This window comes from Equus quagga, chromosome 2, assembly GCF_021613505.1.
Source record: "Equus quagga isolate Etosha38 chromosome 2, UCLA_HA_Equagga_1.0, whole genome shotgun sequence".
Classification (NCBI taxonomy): Eukaryota; Metazoa; Chordata; class Mammalia; order Perissodactyla; family Equidae; genus Equus; species Equus quagga.
In genome coordinates this window covers 143,571,627-143,597,729 of record NC_060268.1, presented here as the reverse complement: position 1 = coordinate 143,597,729, position 26,103 = coordinate 143,571,627, and the positions used below count along the sequence as shown (strand labels likewise).

At 37.7% G+C, this 26,103-nt stretch overlaps 1 protein-coding gene across 2 annotated transcripts in view; it reads right to left on the bottom strand.

The window, feature by feature from the left end:
- The window catches only part of A1CF (APOBEC1 complementation factor), an 81,335-nt gene extending 56,346 nt beyond the window's left edge, over positions 1 to 24,989 (bottom strand). For both annotated transcript variants that reach the window (XM_046651404.1, XM_046651406.1), the window contains exon 1: positions 24,931 to 24,989. The gene's annotated coding sequence lies outside the window, so the exon portion shown is untranslated. The remainder of the gene's footprint in view (positions 1 to 24,930) is intronic.
- Positions 24,990 to 26,103: the final 1,114 nt, after the last annotated feature.

The window sequence follows — 26,103 nt, the reverse complement described above, 5'->3', positions numbered from 1 at the left end:
ATTTTCTATCCTGATTTTGGTTGTAATTTAAAGATTCAGAATGAATGGACCATTAATAATATAGGAAACTGGGCCAAAAAATTGGGTGACCAAAAAAAAGTGAGACTGAGGTGATCGTTTCAGTAAAAGGCAGCTTCCAAGTATTATTAAAGTAATAGAATAAAAAAAGTCCCCAGGCTAATAGATGAGGATCATTTAGAAAGTAATATTTTCAAAATATTTTAGAAAGCCAAAGGAAAAGAGTATGAGATTCCAGAGAATGTCCATTAGCTGTTACAGGGACAGACCAATTTCATGCTCTGCATAAGCATGGTCATTTTACCCCTGACTTTTCTAATAATTCTTGCTTACTTCTGACCCAGGCCAATTCAGTATCACTCATTCATTCTCTCAAGAAGTATTTAGCTAGCGTTGTCGGCATGCCGGCTCTACCTCCTGCCGCCATTTGGGCATTGTATTCTATGGGCAGTAGGCTAACTCAGTTAAGATGCCAGTGTGTGTGTGCGTGTGTGTGTACTTTGCAAAAGGCAGTGATTTAAAAAAAATCCTAACTTTGTATTTTGGCTAAGACAAATTAGAAAGTGTCTTTTTGATAGTGGTGATTTGATATAGGTGCAGTAATCCAGGCTGGGACATGTAGCTTTACTGACACACTTATCGTGTAAATCCTCTTCTTATGGATACTACAACATAGGAGTGAAATGAGACCTGCTTTCAGTTTATAATCCTAGTCGGATGGTGAATACAGTCATAGGAATCTCTATGAAGCAATATAAATCCTCATAAAAAATAAAACAATATAGGCATTTTGAAGATTTACAAAGAAAATGAGCCTTTAAGACAAAGTCTAACTCTTGAATTTTTCCCCAATTTTATTAAACTTGTCTTTTTGTGGGGACACTCTCAGTTCTCCCATAGTGCTGAGTTTAACCTGCACGAGCAGGGAGGCCACAGAGGGACTGAGGTCCAATGAGGTTAGTCATGTGTGTCTTACAGATGTTTAAAAGCAAAGTCTATTGTCCTTGCCAAGTTGTAGATTTGCTCTTTGCGGAACTTCATCTTTTCCATCAAAAGTTTATTTACAAAATCTACCTTTAGTTTTGGTTAATAATTAGTAAAGGTGATGAAAGATATTTTGACATTAGAAAGGTCTTTTGGTCACTTAGAGGTTCACTCTGAAATTATTGAGAAAATCTATATAACGTGTCAATATAGTGTCAAGTCATTGGAAGTCAGGACATGGAAATAAACTTGAGAATTTGCCACAAGAGACACTTCATCTTCTAGGTTTATTTCTCAAAAACAACCCCCTCTTCCAATGTTGACCTAATCTAAGAGGTGAACTTGAATCCCAGATAAATATTTTTTTAGGCAAGTCAAACTTTTGTTAAAAAAAAAAGCTGGTCAATTTGAAAGAGAGGTTTTGCAATACATTTTCTAATTTAGCACCTTGTAAATTCTTCAGCTGTGAGACTACCGCATTTTGAAAGAGTAGCTCCCAATGTAATTTATTGAGGCAATAGAATTCAAAACCTGTATATAGCAGGCATTAATGCCTTTGGAGACAGAGGAAAGTACTTGGGAATGTTTACCACTTATTCGTTCAAAAATTATTTACTGAGTACCTACTATCATCCAAGAATGTTTTTTGTTTTTGAGACACTGTTTTGAGGCTATAGCAGAGAATGAAACAAACCCCTCTCCCCAAAAAATCTCATGGAGTTTTATAGTGAGTGAGAGAGACAATAAACAAGACAAATAAGTAAAATATACAGTGTGCATATGATAATTTCTGAGGAGAAAAAAATAAAGAATGGAAGAGGAATATGAAGTGTGTGTATGGGGGGGATGAAATTTTAGATAGTGTGGTCCTGATAGAGTGAGTCTGGGGAGAGATCTTGGCAACGCATTTGGAGGCGAGCGTTCCAAGCAGAGGGCCTGGCAAGCTGAGGTGGGAGCTTGTTGATGGAACAACGAGGAGGCCTTTGTGGAGAGGAGGGAGCTGAGTAAATGAGGAGAGAAGTTGGGAGTTGGGGTCAGAGAGATAATGGCAGACCAGATCATGTAGGATCTCGTAGGTCACAGTAAGGACTTTAGCTTTTGCACTGAGATGTGAAGCCAGAGATAGACAAGATTTTACTTATGTTTTAACAGGATCACTCCAACTGTTGAGAATACATTGAAGGGAGTAGGGCAGGGCTTGGCCCGAGGTGAAGCAAAGGAGGTAAGTAATGCAAACACAGGGTCTGGTCCTGTTTTTACTCAAAATTTTGCTATCTTAAATTACGGATTTTTTTTGCATTGATTTTGATTTTTTTAAAAATATTGCATTAAAATATCATTTGTCTGGATTACTGAGTTTTTTGATGCCCTTACATTTTGCATTCAAGGCAAATGCCTCACTGTGTTGGTAGGGGGGGTCAAGGGGAGAAGCAGGGAGAGTAGTTAGAAACCATTGCAACATCTAGGCAAGAGACACTAGTGGCTCAGACTAGAGTAGTGATAGTGGGGATGGTGAAAAGTGGTTGAATCTTGGGTATATTTTACAGATGAATTGGATGTGTTGTGAGAAAAAATGAGGAGTCAAGGATGACATCCATTTTTTGGCCTGGGCAACTAAGAGTAGAATTGCCACTAACTGAGATGGGGAGCAGCAAGTTTGTGGAGGATAAGCAGGAGGTCGGTTGTCGGCTTGTTGATTTTGAGATACCCATTAGATAGCCATGTAGAGAGGCTGAGTGGACAGTTAGATATATGAGTCTGAAGTTTATAGGAGAGTTCAAGGCAGGAGATATCAATTTTGAAGGTATCTGCATAGAGATGATAGTTTAAACTGTGAGATTGGCTGAGAACATCCAGGGACTGAGTATAAAAAACAGGTCCAAGGACTGATCTCTGGGGCACTCCAGCTTTTGGAAGTCAGGGAGACAAGAAGGAACTAGCAAAGGAGAATGAGATGGAGAAGCCAGAAAGGTAGGAGGAGAACCAGGTAAGTGAGGTGGATTGGAAGCCAAGTAAAGAAAAGATTTTGAGAACAAGTGAGTGAGTGGGGGTGCCAAGTCCTGCTAAGTCGAGTAAGATGAAGCCTGAATAGGAACGCAGACACTGGAGCTAGACTTCCTGGGTTCAGATCCTCATACTGTGTCTTACTCTATTCCCTGGGGAAGTTCCTTAACCTCTTGGTGTCTCAGAATCTTCAGCTGAGAAAGTGATAGTATTTCTCTCAAGGTCATTGTATTACATGAGTAAATACATTGAGGGAGCTTTGGAAGAGTTCCTGCCATATATTAAGTGCTAGATTAATGCTAGGCACAGATATATAAAATATAGAAAGGAGAAAGAAAAAGGCAGTATATAACCAAGAACCTCCACTTATCAATTCTGTGATTCTGCAGTAAGAAATTCCACAGGTTCATGGAACAGCACTGTTACCTAGATGACAATGGCTGAGAGAAGAAAGGGACAGAGAAATGGAAGTGGATGGAGAAAGGTTACAGGCAGTATTACAGCGAAGAATCATGGACCCCCTCCCCACCAAGCATCAGTTTCCTCAATTGTGAATTGAGGTAGCAAGCAGGCTGTGAATGATGCTGTTTTGAAGATAAAATGAGCAAACACCCGTGAAGTGTTTAGTTTAGGTCTAGCATACAGCAAGCACTACAAGATGGCTTACTGTTACTGCTAACAACTCATGTTGGAGGAAAGAAGCAGAGTGGAGGAATAGCAGTGATTCCAGAGGGGCCCTGCTGGAGATGACAGCACCTCCTTGTATAATTTTCTTTCCCTACCTTCTTCTTTGTATTCATTCTGAAAATGGGGTGAAGGAGGGGCTAATAATAAGAAAAACTAGGGATCTCCTCTAGCTCTGCCAACTTTCATTAAAGTGCAATCAATGTCTCCCCATCCTCTTAGACAGTGTTTTTTTCTTGGCAAAGAAATACTTTGTTCAAATGTATATTCACCACCAAATTTGTTATAGAAAATGAAAAATTTTCCCCTCTTTTCTTCCTCTGCCTCCATCTCAGTGGAAATTCTCTAAGCCTCAGTTTCCTTCATATACAATTAGGATAATAATCGTTCCTACTTCATAGGTTTGTTTTGAGGATTAAATTTGAAAACAGTTCAAATACTTAAGGTGGTTTCTGGCATTTAATAACTGCCCAATAAGTTATGTTATTTTCATTATTGTTATACTTAATCTCTAAGAGCAAAGGGTAGAATTTCAAAACCAATTGCAGGCAGGATAAAGTCCCAAGTCCTTAGTAAGATACATTGTTTCTTTGGGACTAGATTCTAGATTTCCCTTCCAATGCCATTCACATATCCTGCCGCTGGGAATTACTGTCTTCTTATACTTCTGGGCTCTCTGCTTGAAATGTCCTTCCCTTCTTTCCCCTTTTCTCATCTCCCCACCTCACTACATTGACCCTATTGATCCTTCCAGGCCTGATTGAAATATTGTCTGCGTTTTGATGGCCTCTGTGTTAACATGGAGTGCCACCTCCTCAACGCTTTCCAGAAAGCCTGTACATCCCTGTATTGTTGCACAGGTACTGTAATTATTTGCTTACACAACTATCTTTCTCACTATACTGTGAACTTCCTGAGTGTAGGGACTATGTTGTGTTCATTTTTGATTGCCTGGAAGGCTTAGCCTGGCACTATGCTAAGCACTTAATAAATGGAACAAATGAAAAACTATGGAGCAGTGTTTTATAAATTACGTTGACTTGCTGTTGATCAGAGGTAAAATTAATCTGTATCTAATCTCTTAATACTTATTATTCTTCTTGTTCTAGTCACTTCCTAAAAGCTCTATTCTCTAATGAACTTTCTTTATGTGAGAAGTTGATTTGAATGGCTTCTCCAAGTTTATGAACATATCAACACATTTGGGTGAAGAGACGAGAAGAGTTAAATTTTTAGAGTGCTACATGATTGAAAAATGGAGTTGACATTTGGATTCACTTTTCTTCTTAGTGCCTTTCTGGTTTTATATTTGTGACTTTAGTGCCTTATTTGATCAAGAACAAAAGGACCGAGATGTTTTTGGAGGTTCCAGACTTCTGCTTTTCTGAAAGTCACAGTAGATTGGAATAAACAGCTCACCTCATCACTTGGTAGAGACTGCTCAATAGAAATTTCCAGAGTTCACTGTGGGGCAAGGTCAGAGCTGCTGTTCCTGGCCATTGACCCTGATGGCCTTGGATACCAGTGGGTCCTGGCTCAGGGAAGGTGGCAGAGAAACAGAGATAGGAAAGAAGGTGCAAGAGAGAAGCAGGTAGGGGGTAAATTCTGACTTTTCCAAATCTAGGTGTGGCAGGGGAATACTATTTGCTGTTCTTTAATTATCACTCTATTCTGTAAGGAGGAAAAGCATTTATTTTATACATAAAAACTGATCCCACATAGAGAACCAAATTGTGGAAGGAAAAATATGAGAGGATTTTAAATGATATTTTACCGAGATTTGCCTGAAGTTATGGCAATGTTGGAAGATCTAATGCCCTCGTGGGACATAAATTGGAAACTGGGGAAACAGAGAGAGTGGGAAATAAGGTTTTTATAAAACCTCTCAAAATAGTAAATTGGGCAAGACATAAGACAAAGTTAAGAGAAGTACATCACCGAAAAGCATACTTAAAAGGGTGAAGAAAGAAGAATTTGGAAGAGCAAAGACAGAAATGGTGGTTGTGAATGATGGGCACAGAAGAACAAAAAGGAGAGGAGGTAAAGACAATTAAAGTTAGAAGATTTCTTGCTTAAAAACTAAATGGAGTAATTATCCTCAACTTTAACAGAAAGGTCAACAAATATTAATTTATTATTTGCTATCTACCAGGCACTGTGCTAAACAAATTAGAGTTAGGAAATGGAGTCGTTTTCTTAATGTTAGAGTTTCTATCTTATTCTACTTCATTTGATTTTTCTGAAGAGGATGGATAAGGTAACTGAATGGGAAGAAAGACTATTTCTGACTTGGTGAGCAGAGAGGTGTTCTTTCATAATTGAGCGAGGGGACATTGAGGGCCCGTCCTAGCAATGTGCCCCATGTATATTTCAAATTGATGACTGTTTCACTTGCCATTGGGCCCTCTCCAAACCAAATCCAGTCTTTCACCAATGCTTTGTTCTGCCCTGATGTCACGTGATGTAGGCTGGGCATAATTCTTATGCAGCACACAAGTTGTACAAATGGTTTCATCATGAATTTCAGCCTTCTAGAATCTCCTGGGAATTTTACACAGAAGGAGTTCCAGATTGTATTGAAATGGCTTATGAAAGATTTGTGACCAAAGTTTACACGTTTGCCTAATGATACTAAGTAAATATTCCTTTGCATGACTTGATAAAGAAATACAAATTAGCTCTAATATTTTCCTTGGAAAAATGTTTACAATCGGTCTTAAGTTTATTTTGGAAGTGAATTAATGTGATAGCTTTTTATTTGGCCAGGCATCATGAACCATAACAAAATTAATAGAGAATATGCATATATAAAACTCCAAAATGTAGCCATAAAAACATCACAAGAAGTACCAATATGTGGCAACTTATTTTTCAAAAGCAATATATATAAGCAAAAAATTTAATTAACCAGAATCCCTTCTATGTTATTAAGGCATTAGTAATGAATCATGCATTAATTTGGGCCTGATCAATTTGGGCCTAGACAAGGCTTAAAATAAAGAAAAATTAACATAGTTCATAGCAGATATATTAATTTTACTCATAATTATTGACAAAATCCTCCTTCTCTAGTAAGTTCCACATTTTTAGAGGACAAGCTTGCATTTAAATTTCAGTTCTGCCACCGTGATTTTAACTTTTCTGAGATCCTGTTTCCTATTCTAAGAAAAGAATAGGAACACTGATACCTAACATAAAGATTTTTGTTTTTTGTTTTTTTCAAACAGAGGCTCAAATAAATCAGACAACAGATATGAGAGCACCTAACAAAGTACTTGGCATACAGAAGATGTTCAATAAATGCTCCTTTTTTGTTCCTTATCTGCTGCTTTGGTTGACTCAGCCATCATCTGTGGTTCTCTCATGGATATTCTCCTTTCTAGAATTTGTTTGAGGTGAAGAGAAATGCAGTTTGAATGCATTATGTTGAATTCTTTCGTACTGCTTTAATAATTGATCTAGTTATGTCATTTCTCAGTAGGAAAAATCCTTAAGGTCCTCAGTTGGTGTGTGTATGTGGTGTCTCACAGAGCGTGTTAGTGTTGTAATGAAAATTAGACACAACCTAAATATCCAGTGATAAAAATATTTGAATAAAGGGTGGTACAGCACAGCTAATAAAACTGATGTTCTAGTAGAATATGTATGATTTAGGCAGATATTTGTGAAATATAATAAGTAAAAAAGGCAGGTTACAAAACAGAATGTGTAGTCTGATTTCATTTGTGTTAATTTTTATATTCATAAGACTGATTATAAAAGGCTAACTGGTTATATCTGGGCGGTGGATTAAGAAATTATTTTATCATTATTATTTGACTATTTTTGGCTTTCTATAACATACAGCTCTTACTCTAATAATTTTAAAAAATAAGTTAAATTACGTTACTGAGTGAATGTCAATGAAAACTAGTCATATCAAAAACTATGAGATGTTAAGATTCTATTCTGAGAAAACTGTTTTTCATTTATTAGGAAAAAATTCTGAAAATAATATAAGCATTCAACTAAAGAGGCTAGGAAAAGAACAAAATAGATTAAAAAAATCAGAAAGAAACAAAGATAAAAGTAAATTAATAAAACAGAAAAATCTGTAGACTTGATAAATAAATATAAGCGCTGATTGAAAAGACCTGTGAATTAGAACACCTCTAACAATCTTGACAAGGTGAAAGGAAGAAAACTATTTTAAAAACAAGAGGAAAAGGTGGATATAACCACAGATCAAGAGACTTTCAAAGAATAGAATGTTTTTATCAACACACTGAAAAATATAGATACAGTGACCAATTACCTAGGAAACTGTGGGTTTTGAAAATTGCCTCAAGCATAAGTTAAAAATTTGAATAAACTAATAACCATAGCTATATTGAAAAAAAATCAATGTTTTCTTCCAAATAACACAAGGTGCAGATGGTTTTACTAGGCAAGTTTTATGATTAATTTAAAAAACAAATAATTCTTTTGTTATATAAAGCCTTTCAAAGCATAGAAAATAATGGGAACCATGAAATTCTCAGTAGATTTAGCATATCTGTGATACAAAGCCAGATAAACATATTACAAAACAGAAAACTATAGACCAATATCACATACAAATATAGATATGAACTGCATGCAGTGAAGTGTCAAAATACTAATATATAATAAACATGATGGGTTTATTACAAGAATACAAAGATAATTCAACATTAGGAATTCTATTAGTTTAATTCACTTCATCAATGGAGAAAAAAATCATATCATTCCAGTAAATATAAAAGTGGCAATTAATAAAATTCAATGCCCACTATCATTTTTTTGATAAACCCAAACTCTTGGTAAGTTAGCAATAGAATAAAACATTCCTAAACTGATAAACAGCATCTATCAGAAATACGCTGCAAACATCGTACTTAATAGTGAAACACTACAATCATTCATTCTCATTAAAAACAAATAAATCAACTATATAAAACTATTAGATTAAAGAATACTATAAGGACAGTTATAAAAGAAATATTCCCTATTTAAGCAGAAATAAATGGAATGTGATGAGAAAATTTGAACAATGTATACAAAACACTTAAGAATAAACCTAACGCAAAATAACCAAAATCTTTATGAGGAAAATAATAAATTTCTACTGAAGGATCTAAAGGGCTGGATAAATGGAAGTCGTATTATTGTAAAGATATCAGTTCTTCCAAAATTATTAATTTAATGCAACACCAATTTAAATTCTAATAAAATTATTTTGAAATTTGAGAAATTGACTCTAAATTTCATCTGGCAGGAAAAATGTGCAAGAAATGTCACAACATGTATTGGAAGTATAGAATTATTTGGAACTGACCTAATCAAAAGTTAAAATAGGCACAGAAATAGATAAATAGATTGATGGAATGGGAAAAAGTTTAGACCCATTGTTTTGTTTATGTTGGAATTTGCCAATAGGTTCTATATCAAATCATAGGGAGATCAGACAATTTGGGAAAAAGATAAAGTTGGCATATCATCTCGCAACATACACCAAAATTCTAAGTGGATTAGAGAATAACTTTTAAAAACATTGTATAAGTACTAGAAGAAAATATGGGATAACATTTTTATAATCTTGTGATGCAGAACGTCTTCCTAACCAAGTAAATAAGAGCTGTAAATGAAAAGACTAACAAATTTGACTGCTTAAAAATTACAAACATCTGTAATGGCAAAATAAAGTTAAAAAGAAGTCACAGACTAGGAGAAAATGATTACTATTTGTATAATATACAGAAAGTATACAAAGAGTACTTTAGCATACAAAGAACACTTTAAAATCAATAATAAAGAGACACAAATCAGTGGACAAATGAGCAAAGGTCATGAGCAATTCACAGAAAAAAGAAATAAAGACAGTTTGTAAACTTATTTAAATATGGTTGTCATCTTTAGTGATCAGAAAAGACAAAACAAAAAACCAAGATACTTTGATTTTGCCTATTATGAGGCAAAATTTGAAAAGATTTCAAATAATAATAAACATAGCTAACATTTACTGAATACTTACTATATGCTATGTTCTGAAAACCTTAAACATAATTCATTTAATCCTCATAAAAACTCAATGGGATAGGTATTATCATTCCTATGATACAGGTAATAAACCAGGTTAGAGAGGTTAGTTAATGTGCCCAAGGTTATTCAAGTAACAAGTAGCAGACCTATGATTTGAATCTAGGTAGCCTGGGGCCAGTCTGTGCTCTTAATTCCTAAATTTGACTTCTCATTTTCTTCACCTTAAAAAAATAGGCAAGTGGTGGCAGCAGGAGGGAGATTATATTATCTACCCAGCTCCCCTTAAGGTGTCGCAGTGAGGAACACGTGATACCATGATGAAACTTATGAGGGTGTACTGTGAGTCTGTCTTCCCTTCCATAGGGACAGGTGATCAAGGTCATTTAAAGCACTGTGGTAATTTAGCCTCTTTGCTGGAATAAAACAATGAGCTATTGTAATAATTCTTTTGAGTGGACTGTTTGATGGTTCACTTGGACACGTTCAGGATCTGACCACTTTTGGACATGGTCCAAAATGGACACATGGTCATTGCCAGCCCTCTGTTACGCACTTCGTCATACCTCGCTGAAATACACTCCTTGGCAGAGTGTAGAGTCTTCATAGGTGACCAAGTGACGTATTACTTGGCAGGATCTGACTTGGATTTCATGTTAATTTCATGTTAATTTCTATTCTTATATTTAAATTAAGGTGTTGGTTTCTTCTTCTCATTGATCTTTAGCTCTTCTGGATTGTAGCTAGCCTGAGAGGAGAAAGTCAACTATGGGCCAAATATCTGATGGAGTAGTGCAATGATGGGTAACCAAAGCCACAAGCATTTCTCACAGGCACCAAACACATCTATTTTGGGAGCAGGGTCTTCTCTTTCTCCCTATGCAGCCACCTTCAAATGTCCATATAATTTCTTGTTTTCTCCTCCTGTCTCTCTCTCTCTTCCGTTCTTTAATGCTGTACTTTTTTCTCTCTCCTGCTCCCTTGGTGACACTTCTTGCTAAAGAAGTTGTTGATTCCATCTAGAAGGTATATTGTACTTTTAAGGCAAGATATTAATTGTTGCAGAGAATAAATGCTGACAGATACAACTTTCTAAAGAAATGGTTATTTTTGCAAAGATGTATAGGGCCAGCTGATACTTTGATTACTGTTTGTTGATGTTTAAATTTATATACCAACCTATTTGGAGCCATTCCAAGTCCTAAATAGAGCAACTTAAAATAGCAAAACCCAAGATGCTGGGGAAATTGCACTATAGCAAAAATATCTATAGAGAAAAATAGAACTATACCAGAGAAAAAATGCCACTGGAACTACTGATTTAGAATTTATCAGAGAAAAAGAACAAGCAGATGTATAATAGATAATGATAGTATTTCAATTTTTGTATATGTCCTTGTGTATATACATATGTGTATATATATGTATGTATATGTATTCGTGTATGTATATATACATATAAATATACATACGTACATACACACATGCCTGGACTGAATCAGGGCATTCTAACGATGCAGGGGGTGAGAAAGCATGTCTTCCCGACTTTTTTTTTTTTACTAATTAAAAATTGGGAATCACACACAGTCTCATTTGAAAAGAAAAAGTTACCCAGACTCTTGGAAATATTAAGTGCATTCATCTGGTCCACAGATCACCATTCCTATAAAAGAATCCTGACATCTAGAAATCCTTTTTGTTTTGTCTGAAGAAAAAGCAATGTCAAATAGAGGAATTTATTTTCATTTAAAACTTGCTTAAAATTGCACAATGTAGGGTCCAGTAGAAACACCTCTTGCTTTTTAGCATATTCTCATTAAGTGGATACAATGCAGGTACATTTTAGCTGCTTCGAAAGACATTTTATCATTTATTTGCTTAAAATGCCCTTTAAATATCAACAAGGGGCCTTTAAATCCCTGGGATATAGCTTGAAACTGTAAATTACACAATGAAAGACAGGAGAGAAACATTAACCTATGCACGTCTTATCAAAATACAACTGTGAGATTTAACTGCAAGCGTGCCTGAATTTTAGCAAGTAATATTTACTCCCTTAAATCTCTCCTTCCTCTATTTTTATCATGCTCTGAAAAGCAACTTCACCGTAATCTTCTGCTCAGAGGATGTGCTCAGTTTGAGTGCCTTCCTTAACGGTAACTTGCAATAACTTGCTAAGCAGGGCCTTATCCTTAAAATATTGTACCCCTGTTAAAACATACTCCAAACTGGCACTAACGGTTACCACTTATGAATAATCCTAGTTAACGCCAGCTGACAACAGGTATGAGATGAAGGAGCTGTGGAGAAAGAACAGACTCCCTGTCTGGCTTCACATGATAATCACCTGTACATGGGCATCACCCTCCCCAGCCCCAGAGGGATGCAGATTCAACTGGTCTGGAGTGGGGCCCAGGAAATGATATGTTTAAAAACTCCCAGGTGATAATAATTTGCAGCTGAGATTGGAACTGCTGAGTTAAGCTCTAGTCTATACATGTTAAATGTGAAACAAAATAAAACAATGGAGAATAACTGAATTTATCCCACCTACCAAATAGGCTGGCTATCACATAAAACTCTATTAAAAAGAAGAAGAAAACTATAAAAGAAAAGTAGAGACTGAAAGGGGCAATAATTCAAAATTTTCTCCAATTGTCTTGTCTACATTGCCATCTTTCTAATGAATAGATGTTTTCCTAATTGCTATTATTTAGAAATAATAACCTTGAAATATCAAAAAATGAAAAAAAATCCCATTCTTACCAGATTCTGGCCCAAGTGCTTTGTTTTCAACTCAGTTTCTATGAGGACCAACCAACAAGGAATTTCTATTATCACCGTATGCATAAAACCATGACTTATCATGGCTCTACATATGGAAAGGAAGCAAAAGCTGTGAGATAGAGAAAGGATGGAGAGGAAAGAGTGAGGATGGCTTTTAGAAGAGAGAGAACAGATGTAGGAAGCAGTTGAGTCGAGTTAACAATGAAACACCTGAACAGACCTATGAATTCTCACTGCTGAAGTCCTTTCAGCCTCTTTACCCAGAACAATCTCCAACATGGGCTCCTCCTGAAGTCTGGGTCTTTTTTCCTGATTTCTGTACATTTATACCCTTACTTGTTGCTCCTCTTACACTCCTACCCCATCTGCCACCCCCTCTTTCATTTTTGGGCTTAACCTGAGCTCAAAGTCTAGAAGGAAACCTCACCACTGCTCTAGGCCCTGCCTCTTTGTTCTGCACCATGGCTAGATCAGTCTCCCTAAAATGTCCCTTCTAATATTCTCCCGCCCAAAAATCTTCGCTGGCCTCATCACTAACTGTAAAGAAACAGTCCATTCCCTTAGCCTGACATTCAGTGCCTGCCATATCTGGTCCTGACAGTGCTCTCTTGGTTACCTCTCAGTGCGAGTCTGGAGCTGTTCTGTGCTCGAGCCCATCAGGTCTCCCAGACACACCAGTTACTTCTCAGGTTCCTTTATTCTTGTTTCCTATCCACCATGTGCCTAGAGTTCCCATCCTCCTTTCCACAATCTCCTTAGCTGAGATGAATTCACGCCTGCTCCGTCAGGTTGTGTGTGGTTATGTGGGTATGTATGTTTGAATGCACAAGAATACGTGTGGAGAGGAATGTGTATATATATATATATATATATATATATATATACACACACACACATATACACAGAGGACAATAAACTTCTGGTGGCAGGTGTCGGGAGCACAACATCACACAAGAGACCTCTCTATACACCCCTTTCCTTTTGTAACTAGCTCTGACACCACCACTCCTTTACAAATCCTCTAGCCTCTGCTCAACTTGGATAAGAATATCAGAAACTCTGAAACAGAGATCCTCATAAGTAATCTGTTCTTGGTGACATTGAAGATTGAGAGATAAATAACAAATAGCTTTTTATCCAAGAAAGATTTTAGAAAATTTTAATAGCAGATGGAAACTGCATGTGTTGGAGGAGGGAGTGGGTGATGGGGAAAAAAATGGAGGGTCTTAAAATCAGACAACATGAGGAGCTTTCTATTCCCTTAAGGTTATATTGTGATGGTTAATTTTTTTATGTTATTTTTTCATTTTTTGGTGAGGAAGACTGGCCCGGAGCTAACATCTGTTGCCAATCTTCCTCTTTTTGCTTGAAGAAGATTGTCACTGAGCTAACATCTGTGCCAGTCGTCCTCTATTTTGTATGTGGGATGACTCCACAGCATGGCTTGATGAGTGGTGTGTAGGGCTGCATCTACAATTCTAATCCGTGAACCCCAGGCCACCCAAGTGGAGAGCACAAACTTAACCACTATGCCACTGGGCCGGCCCCTGTGATGGTTAATTTTATGTGTTAACTTGACTGGGCCACAGAATGCCCAGACATTTGGCCAAACATTATTCTGGGTGTGTCTGTGAGGGTGTTTCTGGATGAAATTAACATTTGAATCCATAGACTGAGTAAAGCAGATTGCCCTCTCTAATGTGGGTGGGTTCCTCCAATTAACTGAAGACCTGAATAGAGCAAAAAGGCTGAACAAAAGGGAACTCCACCTGCCTGGGACATCAGTCTCTTCAGTTCAGACTTGAACTGAAACACTGGTGGTTCTTGGATCTCAAGCCTAGGGCTTTCAGACTAGAACAACACATGGACTCTCCTGGGTCTCCAGCTTGCTGACTGCATATCTTGGGAATTCTCAGCCTCATAATCATGTGAACCAACTCTTTATAATAAATCTCTCTAGATAGATAGATAGTGAGAGAGAGCGAGTGAGCGAGATTTATATATATCTCTATCTGTATAACTTAGAGGTGCTGGTAGCTAGTACTACTATCTTACAGGTACTAGAACAGTGACAACACAAAAACCATTTTTGTGTATGTATTGGAATATTGGTTGTGCTTCTCTGGAGAACTCTGGCTAATACATTTACATAAGTGTTTTCAGTGTTGTCATTGTTCTGTTACCTGTAAGATCAGGCTACAGATGGCTGTTGTGTCATCTTCACTCAGTAATGATACCCAACTCTTCCCACCATGCCTGACTTTCTGAAAGATCCCTGGGAAAGAGAATTGACAGAGTTTAGAAATTCCAGGATGACACAGCCTAACAAGAATGGAATTTCTTTGCATACGTGTTTAATTTCTAAATTGAGTGACAAGTTGGTAAAGTGGTAATCAGCGTGCAATGTAGATATCCTTCAGATTAAAAGCAGATGTTTATTCAATAGTCCTGGGACCAATTATTTTTGTGGCAGATTACAGAGATTTGATGAGCTTTGAGTGCTATGTTTCATTCATTCTTGGTCTCATGTTATTACGTCTCTTTTTTTTCTCGTTGAGATTGTCCTTTTGAACTTAGTTGTTGCATCTGGTTTCCTCCAACCAATATGGAAAAATTAAGTTGAAAACTTGCTTCTCACCAAGACTGCCAATCACTGGTTATTGGAATACATTTGATCCCTGAGTGAAGCTTATAAAATCCAAATGTCTAAAGCTCTGTATTACAGTGGCCCGTAGGCAATCTGACACTTGTAATGAAAGACAGCCTTATGTTTCCTTTAGAAAAGAGCAGATTAAATAAATTCTGATTTTGTGCTAATTTACATGCATAGTTTAATCTGTCCTTACTAAGTTCCTCCTCCTTGTTTCTAGTTAGCCACTGACTTCTGATACTTTGCCCTTTTTTTGAATTCCCACTGCCATTAATTATCATCTATGCAACCATCATTTCATATACCTAGATTATTGTCTTAATATGATCTCTAGTCTTTTCCAACTCTAACACCATCTGCATAACACAGGCTTATTTTTTTAAACATTAATTTTGTTATGCTATTTTCCTATTAAAAGACTTTCAGGGGCCGGCCCTGTGGCCGAGTGCTTAAGTCTGCATACTCTGCTTCAGTGGCCCAGGCTCGGATCCTGGGCGTGGCTGTGGCACCGTTCATCAAGCCATGCTGTGGCAACATCCCACATGCCACAACTAGAAGGACCCACAACTAAAATATACAACTATGAACTGGGGGGATTTGGGGAGAACAAGCAGAAAAAACAAAAAGAAGATTGGCAACAGCTGTTAGCTCAGGTGCCAATCTTTAAAAAAAAAAAGACTTTCAATAGCCCCGTATTCCATAACTCTATCAATTAATGTCAACTTTTCTTTTCATCACCTATCAAACTTATCCAACTTTGTACTCCACATTAATTTCCAGTGTATACCTTATCTCTACGCAGACCAGTTTGAAGGGTGGCTAGGAGTTACGAGAAGAAGGGAGAATAAAGGGACTCAAGGCGACGGAAGTGTAAGCGAAATAGCATGGATGGTCAAGCTGTTGAGTATGGCTGGAATGTTGAATGCAAGTTGAGAGGCAGGTATTGGGAACAACAACAGATAAGCTGGTAAGGTAGGCAAGAATTAAATGAATATTCGCGTGATAGAGTGTTTTTATTTTATTATGAAGTCCCTGGGATCAGCATGGAAGAATTCTAACAGGACCCTGTGTACTTTAGAAAGATGACTCTGTGAGTTTTGTTGAAAATGTCTTAGAGGCAGAAAAGCTAGATTAGGAATAAGTGGGGAAAAAGGAGGGGCAGAACTATGTAGCAATAAGAATGAAGAGAGGGAGGGCCGGAACCTCCACAAGGATATACACTTATCTTTTTAGCTCCAGCTCTTAGCACCAAGCCTGGTGCTTAGTAGACGCTTCATATGTATTTGCTGGACTGAGTGGAAATTTCGTATAGCCTCTCTGACTTCCTTCACACTTTGTTCTCTTTGTCCTAATTTCCTAGTTTCACTACATGATATTAGGATACACAGTATTTTGCCCTGTGTTGGTTGTCATTGATTCCCAAGTAGGAGGGTGTCATGGTAGGAAAACCATGGGATCATAGATTCAGACTGACTTAGGTTTGAATGGTAGAGTTCTACTCTGTAAGAACTTTGCAAACTTGGTTCAAATCGTTTAACTAGGTCACAGTTTCTTCAGTTCACAACTGGGGATAATGATGTCTGCCTCAGAGAGTTGTTATTGTGATCCAAAGAGATAGGATGAGTAGATAGCATAGAGTTTGCTACACGACACTCAATAATGTTTTTCTTTACCTTTTCTACCTCCTCCCCTTCTTTCCCCAACTAGATGGCTTTTTTATTCAACAAACAATGTTGTGCATCTTGTTAGGTGCATAACACTGGAAGTCTGGGAATTGAAAAATAAATAGGATAACTTTTTTGCCTCTCAGGAACTCCTAATTTAGCATAGTGAGTAATACTCATTTTTCAACAAAGTAAGAGACCATGGAGAAGGGAGTGGTTAGTTATCCTGGGACTGTGATGGGAGCTCTGAAGAACCCTTCTTAGGTTCCTTGAATTTAGGGACAAAAGTACAATACATCTTTGTATCCAAGATGGCATCTAGAATATTGCTAAACTCAAACAGGGGTCAATAAATCAAATCCCACTGGGTAAATTAACATCATAATCTCACAGGATCTCTTTGGTGCCCCTTCCTCTTGCCACTTCCCTTAAAGTAGACACTAATCCTTAATCCCTTCCACAGGAGCCCTGATGTCTCATTTAGTTCCTCCCACATCATTTTCTCTTCAGGGGTCTACTGCCATGCCCATGCAGGGGACTGATTTGGGACAGGTCATATTATTCCATGCTTGCATTTTTGTTGTGGTAGTAGCCATCCTATTCTTCAACAGTATGCTTCTTTGTAGGAGGCTTTGAGTACTGATGGATTTTCTTGTTGTAACTGTAAAAATAACAGAGCCTGAGGGGTTTGCACTCCTGTGTGAGGATCCAGAGTTCTATTCTACTTCCCTTGCTAATCACTCAGGTTCCCTCAAATCATTACATACCAACTTAATTAGGAGGTCTTGCCCATGATAGAGAACATTTCTGCTTTGGAAAAACTGCAACAGAGTCAGAGAAATTGTTCCAACTTTGCGCCACAAGCCAGCGGTGGGGATAGTTAATTTCTACGCTACCTGACCTGCAGTCTGAAAAACACTTATTAGATGTTGACATCATAGCCTTTGTGTTTCTAACCATTTTATTCTAGGAAAGGATTGTGTAATCAACACAGAAATAAGACAATTATTATAGCTGCCATAGCTAGGGTTTATGCACACTTGCTTGGTATTATTCTAAACATTTCATGTGTAAGTTCTGATCTAGCCCAAAAAATAACCTTGATTTTACAGAAAAGGAATAGGCACAGAGAAGTCAAATAATTTGCTGAAGGCCACATAACTAGTAAGTGGTGGAACTAGAATTTGAGCCCAGGCATTCTGGGTCTAGAGCCTTCTGCTGTAACATTATAATTGTTTCCCTCTCTGCTATGCCATCACAATGAATCAGAGCTTTGTATCTTTGGACTTTAGAGAATCTTAAGATAGTGAATTGTTATTATAGGAAATATTTGACTTTATGGCTTGTTTTGAAAGGCAAGTAAAAAATAAGAGTTTCTAGACATTGTAGCTTTTTCTCTTATCTTAAAATATCCTAAGGGACCATATAATGGCTTTCCCTGAATGATTCCAATTCTGGTCAGTGCATCTGTCTTAAGTATCTGTTATATAGTGAGAGAGAGACATGAAGGAATTAGTCTCTGGTAAGGATGATGCTCAAAGACTTATTAAACTCAAAATTATTTAATAAATTAATTCTTCCTCAAAGATTGTACAAGTACTTGCTGTTCAAATACCTTATATTATCCTCTGGTTGCCCATGGCACTTCCACCCTTGGCCATCTCTCCTCTACATCTTCTCTTCCCCACCATCAAAACTTACTTTTCCTAAGTACCATTCTCACAAGGCTTTACCAGGCTGGTTAATTTGCTAAGTGATTTTAGGCAAAAGTGTTCCTGAATGTTAACATCTCAAAGTGTCCCTATCACTCGCTCTCCGTATCCCAGCTAATTTGTATTTTAACAAAGAACTTCTGGAAGCAAGCTCTTATTATCCTAAATAAATAACTCTATCGAGGCTGATGGAGCTGCTATTTGGGAGCATTTGGGTCTCAATTTAAAGCTCCAAATTAGGTCAGTTTAAATATGGGACTCCCTTAGCATTCATAGACCTAGCAGCCCAATTATTCTTTCCCTGGGGAGAAGGCTGTGTCTTCCAGGTAGGAGATGCTATGTCCTCTTCAGACACTAGCAGAATTTGGGTGTAAGGCAGCCAAGTCATTCAGGACAATTGCTTTGTGTTTTAGGAGAGGCCACCACTGTGTTCATGGTGACTGTGCCTGCACATATTTCCTCTGTGATCTGGGTCTGACAGTCTCTCAAAGTCACAAAATGGGTCTCTTTTAACTGAGTCTCTGGCTCTGTCAGTCTGTGAGTGTGGGAATAGCAAGAAGGGCAGGACTTAGAGTGAAGGGAGCATTCCTCTGAACTGTGGAGGTCCTCTTCATCCCTCTTCCAGAATCTGTGTAGAGAATCAGGCTGGATGAGAAATGCTGTGCAGTGGGACGTGTATAATGGAAAGGGCCTGCCTGAGGGTCGGGGTGCTGCACTTGGGTTCTTTCCCTAATGAAAAGTGTCTTCTATCCTGGGGAAACTCATTCAGCTTTTCTTTGTTAAATAAAGAACCTCAAAGTTTCCTTCCAGTTCCAAAATTCAGTGGTTCTCAGTGTTCCATTTATGCCCTGTTCACAGGGTGGTATGTGCTAGACTGCTGAAGTTCACTCCTGTTTCTGCCACTCATTAGCTGTGCGACCTTGGGCAAGTTCCTTCCTGTCCCTAACACTTAACCCCTTTATTGGAAAAATGGCATAGCAATAGTATCTATTGCATAGGATTCCAGAGGATTAAATGAGTTAATCTGTGTGCCTGGCACGTGGCGGGAGCTATATAAGGATGTAAGAGCTATTGCTAATATCATTGTCATCATCATCACAGGGTGCCAGTTCTAACTGGTTGGCAGTAAATGTCCAAACTGTGAGGCACTGTTAGGGATCTTCAGGAAAGAGGATTGAAAAGAGGATTCCTGAGATGGGCATTTATAGGTGCAAACAGTTTTCCTCTCCATGGTATCAGGTTCTGATTTCTGACTTCCGCTGAGAGTAATCAGAGGTACTAGGGTTTAAATACATCTAATAAGCCAATTTACTTCATGCAGAAGGCCCCAGCTGAAAAGATGAGCACTGAACATAGTCCTAATAGAAGAGCTGGATAGAAGAATACGAAAGATGAGTTAACAGAAATGGAAAACAATTGCATTTATACGCAATACTCTGCCAGTGCCCTGCCAGTCTTTCAGGAGATATTATAGAACCCCCCCTTCCTTCTTTCACTGTGTTAGTTAGTCTGCACTGGTTTAAATCTTTTTAGCGTTGTTTTCTCTGGGACCTGCATGGGACTGGTTTTCCTCTCACCTTCCATGTGGATCCTCAAGGCCTCTCATCATAGTTTCATCTAACCTCTTAATTAATTCACAACAAATCAATCAACGTCCAGTACAGTAGTTGAAGTCTCTCTACATAATCAGCACAATGCTACATAAAGAGAGTTAGGCTTACAAACTCCAGGTGAGAGCATCTTTCAATTAACTTTGTTGTTAGTGCCGTCGATTCCAACTCCTAGCAACTCTGCATACAGCAGAGTGGAATCCTGCCTGGTCTTTTTGGGCCGTCCTCCTACCTTCCAGTGCTATATCAGACAATGCTCTGCTGCTATTCACTGAGTTTTCATGGACAATTTTTTCAGAAGTAGGTGTCCAGGTCCTTCTTCCTAGTCTGTTTTAGTCTGGAAGCTCTGCTGAAACCTGTCCACCATGGTGACCCTGCTGGTATTTGAAATACCGATGGCATAGCTTTCAGCATCACAGCAACTGGCAGCTGCCACAGGATGACAACCAACAGATGGGTGGTGTGGGTCCATGGCTGGGAACAAATCCGGGCCAAGGCGATGAGCACACCAAATATTAACCACTAGACCACCAGGGCTGGCTTTCAACTAACAAGTTTTGTACAATTGGAATGATAAATAGTCACTCAATTGCCTTGAAGAAACTAGGCTTACTAAATTCACTATGAAGAAATTTGGGATTAAAACGACCTAAATAAGTTCTTCTGTATAAAATGCTTTGTAAACTAGAATATACTATAGAAATAAGGTATTATAGTAGTTAATTCTGCTGTGTAAATTTGGTGTTCTTTAAATCAATTGGGCATCCCAAAACAATGAACATTTTTTGGCTCCTGGAGGAAGAGACGACATTACTATGTCATTGGAGGTGGCATTTTATAGAATTGCAAACCAATTGGCTCACTTAGTCGTTCTATCTGGCCAAATAGTCATGTGCTAATTCTCTTTCGCCATATTATTGACTGGGGCAGGACACTGTATGTAGCCTTGCGAACTACAGAGAGTTACCTTAATCTTTATTATTACTTCCCTCTTAACATTACCAAGGACCGAGCCCTATTAGAGTAAGCAAACCTGGAGAATGTTTTCCATATGATCATTAACACCTATGTATATAAAATCCCACATAACTATCTGTATAAGAAAAAAAATCTTAGTTTATATATCTTAAAAAAAAAAATCAAATTAGAGAGCTCAAGATACCAACATATTTTAGTCAAGACAACCATTTTTCTAAAAGGCAATATTTTAATTTTGGTTTAGATCAATCAAAAGTAGATAACACAAAACTTCAATTTATTAAATTTAAAATTGTAAATAGTTTTTAAAGCTGATAACCTAGTTGGGTTAGGTTTGATGGGATAAAATGATAAACTAGCCTTCCTGATCCAATGATCAGTAAACATTTGTTAATAATTCCTGCCCAGATTTTACAGTATCAGGGCAAGGAGCACATGGAATTTAGATTTCTAATATAGAGTGTCAGTGCCCTACTGCTGCCCCTTTTCCAGATGCTTCCCCGGGGGCGTTTGGACTGTTAGAACCGCACTTCAGAGGAGCCTGGTTACTGTTTCCGTGAATAAGATAAAATGGTGTTTATCCTCCGTCGATCAATACTGTCTTGTTTGAACTTACTGAGTCATTTAGAGACACATAGGCAATGAAACTATTGTGCAATAGTACCCAATGTCCTACCCAGCTTTCAGAGGGATGACAATATTTTAAAAGACAGTTATTGAAACGGATTTTTAACATCAACTGGCTGTGTGATGAAATGAACATACACCGTGACAGGCTGCGTCCTGTGGGTTTCAGTGAAAAGGGCACTGGGCTTTTAACTGAGTTTTCTTGAGCAACATTCTCTAAAATAAAAGTATATTGTGCTGTTTCTAAATAAAAGAAAATGATAGGTGGTTGTCTGTTTCTCCAAATAAGTGGAATAGGGTTTCTATTTGTGACTAATCAAAACGTCGTTATTTATGTACTGTTTTTGATTTAAACTATGTTGGCGTTGTTTTGACAATCAGGAGCTAATGGGTAAGTTTGGAAAGTTTTAGGAAATTTTTGTGGAGTTTCTTAGAAATAAGGAGATGGAAAGGGAAGAGAGTTTTGCTGAATTCCTACTGTGTACCAGGGGGCTGTCCTTAACTGTTTTGCTATATCTTCTCATCTATTCTTCACTGAAGTCTGCCGGACAGATTTTACCCCCATTTCATGTTTGAGGAATTGGAGATTCAGAGAGGTTAAATAGTGCGCTCAAGGTCACAAACCTAGGGAGTTTTGGAACAGGCGTTCCAACCCAGCTCAGTCAGGAGGAGGGTTCAATGTTCTCCCTATAGTTAGTTTAGAAAGTCTCAAAGATAGGCGTGGTCCTGTTTAATGGAAGATAGCTGGACTTTAAGATGTTTTCAATTCTGATGATTTCAATAGTGATGATTTCAGTTGGTGCTGGTCGTTATGAATACTGGACATGGGCTATAAACATGATTTGTTCTGGGGCTGGCCCCGTGGTCAACTGGTTAAGTTCACGTGCTCCGCTTTTGGCAGCCCAGGATTCACCAGTTTGGATCCTGGGCATGGACCTACACACCATGTGTCAGGCCATGCTGTGGCAGCATCCCACATAGCAGAACTAGAACAACTTGCAACTAGGATATACAACTATGTACTGGAGCTTTGGGGAGAAAAAAAAGGGGAAGATTGGCAAGAGATGTTAGCTCAGGGCCAATCTTCCTTACCAAAAAAAAAAAAAGAGAGAGTTTTGTTCTTTCTTAATCTGTGTTCTGAAGAATACCATTTCTGAGAGACATTAATAAATGTTCCTGAAAGAAGATGTTCTATTGTATATTAAGCTTAGGAAACAAAATACCCCCTGCTATTCTAGATATTCACAATAAATGAATGTATTTACACACAGAGTGAATCTCCAGTCCTGTGACTACACTGTAATGGTTACACACCTAGGCTCTGGAGTCAGACCACCTGGCCAGGGACTGGCTCTGCTACTTTCTAACTGAGTGACATTGAGTCTGTTAGGTGACTTATCTGTGTCTCAATTTTCTCATTGGTGAAATGCTGTAATAGTATCTACCTTATGTAGCTGTTCTGAGAATAATATGAGATAAATGCATGGAAAGTGCTTGCAAGTACACTTGGCAGTATAGTGCTTAGTAAATGTCTGTTATTAGTACTCAGAACACTCATGTAGTGACAAGACCTGCTTTAACTGGTCTAACCAACCGCCATTTCCTCAACTTATTTGACAATAGAGTCACTTTTTGTGAGCCACATTTATTAGTGTCCACTGAACACAGTGTAGGAAGTGTCGTATTTGAAATGACACAAAACCAACTTGGTATTAGCCCAGTTGGAAATAATAACTAAATATTCAGTGTTTTTATATCTATGTCATTTTATGTTTGCCCATTACAACTAATTTCTTTTTTCTTGCCAACTCTCTCTCCCCTTCCCTCACACTTGATAAATAGTAAGCTGGAAGAGTAAAATGTGAGAATCGTCTGAAGTGGGCAGAACCAATATTATTCTAGAAAATACAGCCCTTAAAAATGAACCTGTAAGTCTGTGACTCTGTGTTTAGCAGGGGAAGCCCTACAAACTCTGACGAATAAGTGGTTTCACTTTTACTTCCAGACCTATGCTCCTACTACGTGTACCTCAGCACGTATTACAAAGGATGTTTCAGACCAGACTAACACGTCTCAATTATAACTAGAGTTGAGTTTGCCAATGTATGTTTTGCAAAACACTCATCCTGCACAATGCACAGATAATGCTGTGTTCTTCATCTTCTTGGAGATGCACAATACACATCTGAAAAGTCCTATAGTAAACAAACCTGTTTAATTTGGAACCCATTCTACTTGGAACTTACTTTGGTAATCATGGAACAAAAATATTTCAATGAGAGTTTAAGAGATTTGGGGTAGGAATGGGATATTCCTGGTGAGTGCCCTGATTGATTTCTTTCTTTAGATAAAATACCATCCTATTCTGGTTGTAAATCATCTTTTTAGAGTGAACAAAATGATCATGTGAAAATATGTCTACTACAGTTTGCCCAAACCATCATGAAAGGAAAAGATCTAATAATTAGCTACCCCAAGGTTGACATTTAACATGCTGAAAGCCAGTCATTTTCCAATGACTGACTTTGTTTTTGTTTTTGCTAGAATGAAAAGCAAATAGCTTAGGGCATGCATTTGGTTAGTAGGATAATGGCAAAAGAAATAGCAAGAATTCACCAAGGTGATTTTTTGCTTTTTGTGGGTTTTGTTTTGTTTTGTTTGTGGTGGTTTGCAGGATAAAGGAGAGGGAAGGTGATAATTGAATATGTGAAGTCTAAAGTATAAGAGGAATTATGACCCATACAGTGAATTCAGAATCTGCCAGTGATGTTCTATTTCTCTTGTTCATTACATTTTTTATGTTTCCCAGATTTCTAGGACCAGGACAAGCAGTCAACCACAACTCTCCTTGCTGTCTGGTTATTGTTAACTAAGATTCACAGAAACATTAGCCCTACTCTTGAACCCGAAGTGGTAAATCTACATTTTTTGAGCCTCAGAAATTGATTAAATCAAGGAGCAGCAGCTGGCTGCCATCTCTTCTTTAGATGATATGATCTTTCCAATATATTCTTTCGTTTTCAGGTTGCTTCGTTAGTATAAAAATAACTAGAAAATTCCCTGAATTCGGCTCTGTAATAGAAGAGGGTAAAAGCTGTTTTCACTGCGTTCCCACTGATCCACACTGCACAGTTTCCCAGAGTTGAAATAGAAAAAGCAAAACACATGGACTGTACCTGAGCGATTTCAGAGATCCCCACCCGGAAAAGGTTTCCTTGATTATGGCGAATTCAACGTGTTACTCTGGTTATGCTCTAATCATCATATCAAACTCCAAAGGTTCAGTGGCTTTAGGTTTGGTTTACAATTCCTGGGAGTTAAACTTTAACTCACCCTGTCTCTTGCATCCATGCAGCCCTTTGACCAGATAATTGGGTCACTACAGCCTGACAGAATCTACAAAACTACTGTGGTCGTTTGTTTACAAAATTAAAACATATTTTGCATTAAAACCCATTGATGTGGATATTATTTTGGAGCTTTTTTGGTGACCTATATTTAAAAAGGAGAACTCACTGCAATTTGGGTAACTACACTTATTTATGTTAGCTCCTTTGTTTTCTGCTATAACAAAGTAAGATTAAGCCTAAGGTAATTTGGGAGAATATTTGGTTTTTTCTTTTTTTTTTTTTTACACTTTTTATATCACTATATTACACAGAATGCAGTGTGGAGTTTTACGTCAAGTAGATAGATAAATGCTGGCTTATGAAAATAAATGTGCAAAGCATTTATATAATCAAGTGAATAGGGTCAGATCAGGTTGGGGAAAGCACGCTTGTTTTCGTACAAGCTGCTCATTCAGATTTTAAGAGGGAGCCGTCACTGTGAGAGCATAATAATCAGCTCTGTACTGGGTTTGTATGAGAGCCGAGGCTTTTGTTCATTGCATGAAATCTTGGTAGTAACTGTGTTTCTTGAAGAATAGAGAAATGGTATTTTCAAAGATGTAAACTCTACACTCTAAATTCTCGGGTAATAGCTCCAGTCTATAGAGGAAATTCCTAAAGGTAATAAAGACCACTTTAAAAAAAAAAAGAACTAAAACTTTCCTAATTTTGAGTAAATTTTGGTTTAAGGGTTTATAAACCATAGGCTCCCAAACTAGAATTAGAGGACACTGTTACTTGGCTTCAGTCCTAGTGAGAGGAGTCTAATTTTCTAGGAACCAATTATTAGCAAAGGCAGTTTGTCTATAGAAAAGCACAGAATGAGCAATCCTCCCATAATATAGACATAGAGGAAGATGAATCAGTTAAACACACCTGGGAATATAAAACAGGGGAGATAAAACATACCGTTGGAATGCTAGTTCTGCCTGCCGTTTGCAGCTGTCAAACAGGTGGAAG